Source organism: Bombyx mandarina, chromosome 18 (genome assembly GCF_030267445.1).
Source record: "Bombyx mandarina strain Sakado chromosome 18, ASM3026744v2".
Lineage (NCBI taxonomy): Eukaryota > Metazoa > Arthropoda > Insecta > Lepidoptera > Bombycidae > Bombyx > Bombyx mandarina.
Window position 1 is genome coordinate 4,507,458 of NC_143224.1, and position 12,058 is coordinate 4,519,515.

The 12,058-nt window shown below is 33.8% G+C and overlaps 1 protein-coding gene across 3 annotated transcripts in view; it reads left to right on the forward strand.

Annotated features, from left to right (window-relative positions):
* Positions 1-12,058, forward strand: part of IP3K2 (Inositol 1,4,5-triphosphate kinase 2) — a 183,983-nt gene that overhangs the window by 163,332 nt on the left and 8,593 nt on the right. The gene's annotated exons all lie outside the window — the stretch shown is intronic.

Below are 12,058 nucleotides of genomic sequence, written 5' to 3' on the forward strand. Positions count from 1 at the left end.
CCACAAAATATGAACGCGGCTGAATAAGTCGAAATCGCTTTCAACTCAACAATAGTTCTGAAAGAAAGAAAAAAAATATAAACAGAATTTGTAACATGATATTACGATTACAGACAGATCTGGAGAAATAATCAAATGTACAATATGTTAGGTATGTCTGCTTGGAATATTATTATAAGGAGTATACTCGTAATATCATATCATAATAATATAATCACAAAATATTCTAATAAGTGTATTATAATTCTAACGGCCTGTATAAACACTGACTTATTAACCCATATAACTTAGTATACATAAACATTATTAATGTTTTTTTTTTTTCGATACTCATAATAATGCGTAAATTAATTTTAGTTGCCTTGGAATGATATAAATGCCCTTGAACAAATACGGTTGACATTTTATTCAATATCAGACACGCAATAAATAATTAAACTGTCAGATTGTTAGTTTGTTCATCTAATACACTACATATAATGTAATTGCAATATGTAATTAGGTACAGTTTACGAACGGCACAGGCGTGTTACCTAAAAAGGTACCGCAGTAGCTAGTATTCAATGAAGATATGTTAAATTGTTAGATCTAAGTCTGCGATAAACGGAATCGAGTCAACGAAATAGTACAGGTAGTTCTCGGGAGTTTTTTAGGGCTGTCACCATATGACTTGTGTATTTAGTAGATGTTGAAAATAAATAATAAAATAGGCTACGTTACGTCGATATTTTCATAATAAATCTTTATATATATATATATATATATTTTCTGTGCGTAAATTTGTCACTGAACTCCTCCTAAACGGCTGGACTGATTTGAATGATTTTTTTGTATGCATTTGAGTGGCGACCTGGATGGTTTAGATTCACAAATCAGCCCGGCAGAGCTATCTTTCCTAGAAATAATTTACATGGCAAAACAACGTTTTCCGGGTCAGCTAGTATAAACATAAAGTTCTTGTTTTTGGTCTATGGTCACTGATGTTTAGAAATTATTATTCCATTCTCTCTTATTTCGTTGTTACAACCAATACGAGTGACGAAATATTTTAAGCTTTCGCGGCTGTTTAAATTAGAGTAGCATATTTAGGTCATGGAACAGCACTGATATATCGTGAATTCGGTAAATATTAAAATATCCGTAAATTGCCGTCAAAACCATGAATATTTAATACGGGTACCTAATGGAATCATTTTAGGGTTGATACTAATGGCTTTTCGTCGAATCTCGGTACTTTCATGACATTTATTCGTAGTAGCAGCATGAACAGCGTCGGCACTGCAGCCCTTTAAGGGTCTTGACCTGCCTCAACATCCTCAATGACGTCATATTCAAATCACTCGCCGCTAATCAAATACTTTTATTTTATTTTATAGCTTCATATGCGCAGGCCTGTTCACGGCCCATTAGAGTTCACCCGAGTCAATAGACTTCAAAATTTGAGTGCAGCTGTCTCATGTGACACAATGTGATTCAACAGCTAGTCTGTTTATTTTGAACTTTTTAATACGCTTTTATTAACTTCAGACGTATGTCATGTATGTTTGTAATGGAATCTTTGAACATGATTTAAACCCCTTTCAAAACGTGGGATTAACTCGAAAATTGGTATACTTATTAAGGATCGATGACAATTAAATATTTAAAAAAAACTTGGAATTTTTTTTTGGAAAAATTTAAATTCAAGTAAAAAATGAAAAATGAAAAATAGTTTAAATTTTAATAAATTTGAATTAAAAATAGTGTAAGAAAAAATTATTTAATTGTAAAAAAGCGTGGGGTGCTTTTCAGGATATTATCAAAATAACCCTTCTACTCATATCGGCTTATAAAATATTTATAATTACTGATACCATGCACCCCACGCTTTTTTTTACAATAAACTCATTTTTTCTAACACTATTTTTAAATCAAATTTATTAAAATTTATTGTCTATTTTTTAGTTGGATTTTCTATAAAAACGTATTTTGTTAGTTTTTTTAAGCTATTATTTATTTTGTAATATTAGACCATCATGAACAGATTAAGGAAAAAAAATACATGTGTGCAATTCACACGTGGTAGAAGTGAAACCTTCCAAAATTAAAATACAATTATCCTAAACGTCTTAAGTATATGTAAAATTTTGTCATTAGTAAATAATTGTAAGGTAGCGCCCTCTGTGAATTGATATTTTAATTTCACGTATAATCCTAAATTAAAATTCACTACAAGAGCTTTCATACACACGTTAGTATTAAAAAATCTCACAGATGGCGCTGTATTAAATAGTATGTATATTTCTATCTCATTCTTTGCTGGCTTTATCCTACACATTTTTGTATTTGTGTGTCTTACCTGTCGTTTTTTCCGTTGCATCCGGTTTGAAATCACAACGATTCTAAAGGTTTTCACTTCAAAAAAATCACTGAATCTAAATTCAAATAAGAAGTAAATGTAAAAAGTTGATTATATTTTTGTTAACATAACCTTAATCTTATAAATAAACTGACGTATACGGGAACGGCGCCAGTACAATTTACATAATATCTTGAGTAACAAGCAATCCAGTGTGAGATAACAATGAAACCGATTTAATGCTATTGATTTTATTTCCATTTGATTATGTAAAAATGTACATTTAGAATCATCTATCTATACAGATGAAATCCGACTATGTAATAAAGATTACTGAGTTTATTGGTGAAGAGGCTATCGGGAAGGACTAATTTAGCATGAAAGAAAAACAAAAACAGAACGGCATTAAAAATTCGCAAATCAAATTAAATTACCAATTAGCTCTTACAAAGCTTACATCACTTCATTAGTCTAAATTGTTTTTATATTTTTTTGCATTTCGTCAAATTATAGGTTGCGCTTCTTTAGTCTAAACGTCCTTGTGACGTTAATGTAGCCATTATGAAGAAAAAAATACATACATACGTATTTAGAAAAAATCTAGTCTTGAGTTTTTGTATGGAACTATTGTGTCGATGTCCTCTTTGTATATGCATGACGGGCTCAACAATAACTATTGAATATCTTCAATCGAATTTTTGCTTAAACTTCATTCCTTAAGAGCTAAAATTGTTGAACATAAACATGTGCCAATTGAAATGTTTTTTTTTTAACAGTGACGTCAAAAATTCAAATAAACCGATAAGATATAATAAATTCTTCTTAAATAGAGTACAGGGGTTGAGCTCACAGTTCATTTAGTGCTCGGCGGCTTACGGAGTCTATAGTCACTAAAATGTAAATAACGCCATGCACCTTGAGGCATGAGGTCGAAACCTCAATCGTTTTGTTTAATAGGACTTCGATTACCTTACTCTTTACACCGGAATAAGTAGATTATTTGCGAGATTGATTCGCGAGTTTTTGTTGTGTACCACCATTACCGAAGTTGGAAATTAGAGAGAACAGTAGAAGAATCCTGTACAGCTTCTGACCGAATCCGTTCAATGAAAGACGTCGAGCAGAATATTTACAAAATTAAAACAATGTTTTACATTTGTGCAACACGTTTTTCCTTTAAGACAATTAGGGAATTATGAACTCTATGACTAACATAATAATAATTATTGAGCTAATAAATTCTGTTATAACTTAATTGGTACATTTACGTTGAATTCCTTTGATTACAGTCAGTGCGTCTGGTATTGGTGACACCACTGATTTGTTTTAATAACTGAAGTTACAAGGAATCGCAATAATTTTGTTTTTTCGTACATTTATGGTTCAATTCGCCTAATTACGCAATTGCGCGAGTAGACACAAAATTCCTTCCTATTTCTTTGCGTAATTGCTCGCGCGGGTAGGCACCAAAGTCCTTCCTATTCTTACAGGGAAGTAGTCAGTCTGCTTCATGAACGTTGGGACAATCTCATACTGCCCGGCATTAGCGTTTCTTCTTCTTCTTCTTTGTCGTTTCCTCATTACTGAGGGTCGTGACCACCTTGGTCCAATTTTTGCACCAGCTTCCTCCAATGTTACCGGCATTCGGCCTGCTTAATGGCGTCCGGGACGCTGGTATTGGTGGCCTCCTTGACAATGTCCGTCCACCTGGCAATCTTCCTCGACTTCTCTTTCCTTCCACGTGACCTACAACTATAACGTTTAGATAATGTTAATTAATATATTTTATTAAACCTGATGAGCGTTAATTAATTCAGGGGAATACCCTTTTCCTCGACAATCTTCAGGAATTTCATACAAGATTCAAACAACAAGTAGTCAAGTAGAGTTGAAGGTTCGTGTTTGTTAGTGGATGTGTTTCAAAGTCGCTTCTGACGTCACACCTGCTCTTGACTCAGTAACGCAGTTATACATCATCTTAAGCGTTACTAAGGTCATCATAACTTTATATTCATCAAAAAACATTGTACATAACACAAACTAAAAATAAGCGAAAAACCGAATTCAACAAAATAAAATGAGAATATCATCAATTTAGTAGTCAGCTTGTAAAATGCTCAAAAACCACGGGTCACCATCATGATAAAATTGAAATGGGATCAGATGAGATACGCCACCTTTAAAAAATAAATTATCAAAATCGATTCAGCTACCACAAGTTACCTCAGCTACACAAAAAAAAGTCGAATTGATTGATAACCTTGCTTTTTTGAAGTGGATTAAAGCTTGCCGCCACGTATTTAGCTCTAGAACGTAGATAGTATCCACGTAATTAGAACGGTGTATTAATTACAAAAAAGTCGAGAGAATTTTGTAAACAAAAAGAGGGGGTATGCTTTGATCTAAATTACTGAACATATTTTAAGTAATAAAAGTGAGTTCCTTTGGCCAACGATCCGCCAGGATTATAGATCATAAAGTGAAGGCCCGAAGGACAAAGTCAACGAATACACTTCTTAGAGGTCGATCATATGTCTCTTTATGCTTGCTGTTCCTGTAGTACACTTTAGCACTAAGAAACTTTTGAAGTGAAGTGAACAATAGTACATAAGCTATATTGCTATATCATGAAATAGAAACGAATGTACTTAGCATCAAACGCGACAGCTATTCAAACCAAGAAATCTATAGACTTCCAACCGGGCTATTTGGGCAGGACGATTTTGGATATTAGATTCTGAAATCTTCTGGATACTAAAGCGAAAAAAGCCGAAGCCGAAGTATCGGGAGGATATTTACACAGCTCTTCAAGGTGGGATAGGAAGATACCAACAAAAGACACGCAAAATTTGCAACAATGCAATGGCATGAGGTTAAGAGTTTCGTTATAAGCCGTGTTACGCGACCTTAGAAACAAAGTGAACCAAATGCTTTTTACCTGCGTCGACTAAATGCTTAGATTAATATTAAGACGCCTCTCCTAATTTGCTATCTTCAAAGCCGTTAAATGCGTCACAATTGCTCTTGAGGTATCAATACTGTGACGGCTTAAGCTTATGATTTTTGCAGTAGTTTTTGTTTTGTTTGCATTAACTCTCAATTTGCTTATGTTTTATATCTGCTTAGGGTTATTAAATCCTAATTGATAGTAATGTTTTAAAATTAATACGCTTTTATTAGCTTCAGACGTATGTATGTTAGTATGTAACGGAATCTTTGAACATGATTTTGACCCCCTTTAAAACGTCGGATTAACTCGAAATTTGGCATAATTATTATGGACCGATGAAAATTCAATATTTCAATATAAAAAAATTGCAAAAATTTAAATTCAACTAAAAAAGGAAAAATAAATAATAGTTTAAAAAAACTAAAAAAATACGCTTTTATAGAAAATCCAACTAAAAAATAGAAAATAAATTTTAATAAATTTGAATTAAAAATAGTATAAGAAAAAATGTTTTTTTTTTTGTACAAAAGCGTGGGGTGCTTCTTAGGATATTATCAAAATAACCCTTCCACTCATATCTGTTCATAAAATATTTATAACTACTAATCCGTTTAGAGATAAATTCATCGTGGTATAATAGTATTATATAATATGGTATCTTAGATTAGATTTATTTGATACGTGAGTGGACTGAGATGGTTAAGTATGACTCGCTTAGTATAACTGCAGACGTCAGTGAGTAAGAATGACGTTGTTTCATTCCATTATTAATTTAATGAAATGTTTAATGCGCTTACTGTGACGTGGTATTTAATTAATTATTTTTTTCGACGCAATTCAGTCGTGTAAGTGTATTTGAATATTGCACTCTCTGAGGATCCCGTTCACGATCAGTGGCTTGGGATGTTTTGTGCCTGATATAATAATTATGATATTTTTGTATAGTTATTCACAAGCAGATGATATCCAAGTTTACCAGATTTTAAGTAGTTACCAAAGTCCTTGAAGATCACAACGTGATTGCTACCACCCATCTTGAGACGATAGATTGAATTCTTTGAATTGTTGAACGTTGAGGGTAACGTCCAGTAGTAAAAGAGATAATGATGGACCTACCTATACAGGATCGCACCACGCCCTATGACCAGTTTATTATGATACTACCTACTACATCCACGGATCTTAATCGCAGCACACTGTGGGAAAAAAACTGATTTAAGACTTTTGCTTAATTGGATTCCAAAAAAAAACCCTTGCAAATATACTAATGACGTTTTAGTCAGTTAATACCTATATACCACGAAGTATAGCGTCACACGATAAAATCGATAGTAATAAGTGAGGAAACCGCAGAACGGATGTGGTAGAATTATTGACCTCTTGAAGATCAAGCGACTGACATCGCCAAAGTTACTAAAATAAATCAATGATTAAGCATTGTATTTGACTGGAGCGATCATAATGATATAAATAAGATAATTCGTTTTGAGAATTCTAAAAGGACATCAAGGATTTCCAAATTAGACATAATTAATAATTTGATGCGCCGAGAATAACTTGCAATAAACATGTTGATGTGACGTGTTTATGACTTTTTGTAAAAAAAAAACAAATGAAAGATGCTTTTTTCGTTGAGACGGATAAACGATTTAGTAGTTCGCTTGGTGCTAGTTAGCGTGGCTGCTCACCCTTAAGTAAATCGAAGTTTCATATATGATATTCGGAAAACGTCTTTCCTATCCCTCAAACTAGAATATAACACTACTTAATATGGACGGATTCTTGGAGTTAGTTGCAGTAGCCTATCTGAAGGCGTAGTCTCCCGGCAGGAATTAGAAGAAGAGGACCTCGGTCTTCCTCTTCTCCCTCTTCTTCTCTGGAGGCGCCGGAGTCCGATAACCCGGTCTGTTACCCTCCTCGACCGGGTGTCCGTAAATGGATTCCCCAGCGTTAAAAAAAAAGGCTGAGACGCATATCCTTAGTTTGTGAATAGTAGTAAGAAGGGATAATGTTCTGGATTCACGTCTTAAGTGATTTAATTTTATCTTAGTAAAGTTGTCTTTAACTTAACGTACTCATTTTGCACATGTAAGATCATAGACAAAATAAAGGACAAAATTTATAACCGATTGTGTTTTTTTTTTCTGGGCTTTATTTATACGCCTGATGTATTCTTACCCATTTGTTGCGAAGTCCTGGCATTTAATACATGCCATAAGAAGTGAGATCGAAATCTCAGTTGTACTGTATAATCGTTGTTACGAACAGCTGCTTCGCAGCAGAATTGAGCAGATTACTAATTCGTCCACTCTGTAACCAAAGTGCTTAGTTCGAGTTTTTTAACGTTCTCGATAGCGTAAAAGTTAACTTAAATTTGTATGTATTTGGAACGTTTGCCTACGTTTGTCGCTAGGGGCGCTGTTCCAACTGCATACAAATTTGAGTTAACTTTTACGCTATCGAGAACGTTAAAAAACTCGCACTAAGCACACAGTTCATAAGTAAGTATACGGCAAGCAATATTTTTTTATAACTATTTCGTAACATCAATGACCTCTAGTTGAACCAGCAATTGGAAGTCACGTTCATCGAATCGTATTTCTATTCATCAATTAAAACCTTTTGTTTTCGAGAGCGTTGAACTTGCACTTCGAAGTGCTTTATAATTCTCCAATGACTAAACCAAAAAGATTAGGGAAGTCTAAATGGTCTTGAAAACACGGAGAATTGAAAACGTGAAAATCATGTCCATTTTTTAACCATTTTCCGTATTTTGAATTGAATCTTTCTTAAGACGACATTCTAATTTCATTTAAATATTTCAGTTATTCAGTTGGTAGGCAGCGGCTTGGCTCTGCCCCTGGCATTGCTGAAGTCCATGGACGACGGTAACCACTCACCATCAGGTGGGCCGTATGCTCGTCTGATTATAAGGGTAATAAATAAATAAAAAGTTATGTCCAAATTATCGATTTAGATTTCAGCAATTTCTTTGGGTGGTGTTATTGTACATTTACGATCAGAATAAATACGCTAATTCACGTCACACATTGTTCTAGAATGTAAACTAGTAAGTAAATGTTTGTTTTGTGTCTTATTTGTGTGACGAAGTCAAAGGATCTTAAAGATAAGGGATCTTAAAGATCTTAAAGATACTATTATCATTATGATATTAAAAATAATAATAACCATTGTCATTACTTCTTTATAATCAAACAAACCTGCAAAATTATTTAATTTTTTTTTGAATAGGCATCACTTTTGCTTTCGAAGTTCACAAACATGAGCAAGTAATTACATATTATTGATGAAGATCGAAAAATATTATAAAATACATTTTTAAAAGAATGATAACATTACTAAAGATATTTCGAATGAACTTCGTCCTTGCTTATATAGGACGTTTATTATTGTATAACTTATATTTTCCTTAGCCCATGTACTCGGGTTTTGCCTATAACATCAGCCGATTTGTAAAATATTCCGTGAAGTGAAACGTTCTATCATCGTTTTGTCTTTATACAGTTTTTATTGACTCTTTGAAAAATAGCCTGAGTAATATTGCGGAACATTTTCGCTGCAGTACACCGGTATTAGGGTGTGTTGTGAGTCCACACGGGTAGGTACCATCACCCTGCCTATTTTCTGCCATGAAGCAGTAATGCATTTCGGTTTGAAGAGTGGGGCAACCGTTGGACTATAAAACTGAGAGTTAGAATCTAGATCTAAGCAATAAAAAAAAGTATTAAAATTTTGAAATCTAATGCAACGAGATTTTTTTAGTAATCTAGCTGTAGGCACACACTATCATGATGATGATGATAAGACAAAAAAACCTTAAGAAATAGTTTGATATCTGAATTTAGTCTATAACATGATTGACTGTTTTACTAAAAGCCGCAATGGTCTCTCGCGCAATGTGTCATCAAACATTCGGTCAAATACAAAAAAGCTGATTACTGGCCTATCTGATATTATAAATACTCACTACTAAATTAGCGTAATTACCAATTATAACGTTCAGAGATTAAACACGAATCCATTAAATTATGGCAGCAGTAAAAACCTCACATAATTAATTGTTAGTTTCCCAAAAAATGATTTTAAACATTATCATGACGGGTTAGAATTCGAAATAACTTAGCAATTATAATAATATTGTTTTATTTATAGCACAGAGTATTTCCCTACGGTTAATTTTTTGTATCATTCGTTTATAATAAATTGATCAAAAAAAGGTATTAAACGATATTTCCTTCTATTACGAATATACGTGTATATATAATATATAATAAAACTGGCTTGACGGTTACATAACACGCAGGTAAGTGTTTTTTTAATACTTCGATGGGTGGACCAGCTCACGGCTCAGCTGGTGTTAAGTGGTTACCGGAGCCTATAGACATAAAGAACGTAAATTTGGCTACCCATCTTGAGGCATGAGTTCTAAGTCTCAATTTTTACAGTACAGTACAACGGCTACCCCACTCTTTAAACTGAATCGCATTACTGCTTCAGGGCAGAAAATAGGCAGGGCAGCGGTAACCATATTGTAGTTGTAGCACACTGAGTTTCTCATCGGATCTTCTCAGTGGGTCGCGATTCCGATCCGGTGGTAGATTCTGCGAAGCACTGCTCTTGGAAGGGCTAGTGTTGACAAATTCTCTGAGTCCGTGAGCTTTCTTATCTGTCTGGGTGTAGCTAAAATAGCCCCTTAGCCAATTACCAATAGTTAGGGGGGAAAAAAGGTTGAGTTACTTACTCGTGCGGGCTCACAAGACTCCCTACCACCAGCACGTATAATCTGTGGCTATAAAGATTACAACAAGTATTTAAGAACAGAATAACCGTAATTTGTATTTCAATTCTTAAGGCAGGCGACTTGCTCCGTATTACGTATCGCGGTGGTCTGAGTGTGAATTTAATCACAGTCCTGTCACAGAAAATGATTTGCGGGGGCCCAATACAGAAAAACGATGAATTATAATCAAAATATTTATGGGTTTCTTTTGCTGTACACGACAATAAAAATAAAAATAAAAATTTAGGATTAGAAGATACGATATATTATTATAATATAGTAAAACAAGGTAATACAAAGTAATTTAATACGAAACGAAACAAAATTAAAACACTGATTAAACCTAACACAACTAGTGATTTAGTGATTTGAAATAAAAACTAAGTGGGTTCTTCAATTTACTTTAATTATATTCAAATAGGTTTGTCCGGTCACTTTCAGAATGTCGCAATTTTACCACTGATTCGTAAATCAGTTTGACAACTGTGAAGGTTCGGTCAGAAACTCAAGTTTTTTTCTTACTCTACACAAAAAAGGTCTGAATATGTCAATTTTTCTAAAATGATCATCACTAGAAACTTTTTTTTTTTATTAATTACTTAGATGGGTGGACGAGCTCACAGCCCGCCTGGTGTTAAGTGGTTACTGGAGCCCATAGACATCTACAACGTAAATGCGCCACCCACCTTGAGATGTAAGTTCCAAGGTCTCAAGTATAGTTACAATGGCTGTCCCACCCTTCAAACCGAAACGCATACTGCTTCACGGCAGAAATAGGCGGGGTGGTGGTAACTACCCGCGCGGACTCTCAAGAGGTCCTACCGCCAGTAATAATTAACTAAACTAACTAAATTACGGAGAACTGACTGATTACGTTGCTTCGCATAAAACGTAATATCTTACGTTCACGCTGCCAGCAACTGTAAATTCCACCTATGGCCTTTTTTTATATAGTATTCTACTGACGTCATTGTATCAGTTTTGCGGTTTGAATCCAGCCTGACTCATTGATACGGCCGTTTATATTAGCGAAGCGATCTTCAGAAGGCACAGTGTCGTGGAAAACGTTGTCGTGTGTGATACGATTTCGGGAGTTTTTAATTATAGTTATAATCCTTGCGATTATCTTGTGGATTCGTTGATTAATTTCGTTTGGTTTTTAAAGTGAAGTTTTTTTTGTGTCTATAATGTATTCCAAAGATATTTGCTTCACGATTGAGGAGTTCTCGGATGTTGTGTTTTGCGTTTACGTTTCAAACACTAAGGTCGGTGGTCACTTATTTTAAATTATTGGACATTTAAATGTCGAGTCTCGACTCTCATGTCTTGAGAAAATGAGAATATAATTCATTTAAATCCGAAATGCTTAAAGTTTAAACAACAAACAAAAAAAATACCTTGTCTATATCTATACTAATATTATAAAGAGGAAAGATTTGTTTGTTTGTTTGTTTCGAATAGGCTCCGAAACTACTGGACCGATTTGAAAAATTCTTTTTCCATTAGAAGCCGACATTGTCCCTGATGAACATAGGCTACTTTTTTTTATTTATTTTTTATTTATTTTTTTGGTTTCATGTGTGTTTTAATGTTTCCGAAGCGAAGCGAGGGCGGGTCGCTAGTTGTTAAATAAATTGATTTTAAAGCGGTCTTTATAATATTATAATATTTGTTTTTAAAAATATTCTAATGAATAAACTATTCGGAGTTGACCTTTGTTAATATTGATAGGTTTTTTATTAACTTCTCTTTGAAATATAATAAAAATCTCCCGTGTAACTGTAAAAATTAAAGTGTATTTATTTTTATACTTTAAACAGCGTATGTCTACGTGCGTTGCGCCATGGTTAAATAGTTCTTATGAAATATGATTTACAGTTTATATTTCTGCGCTCGTCTGAGATTAGATTTATACATTATTGCATTGGTATTACAGTTGTCATTTAAACTAGAACGCATCATAACTTTG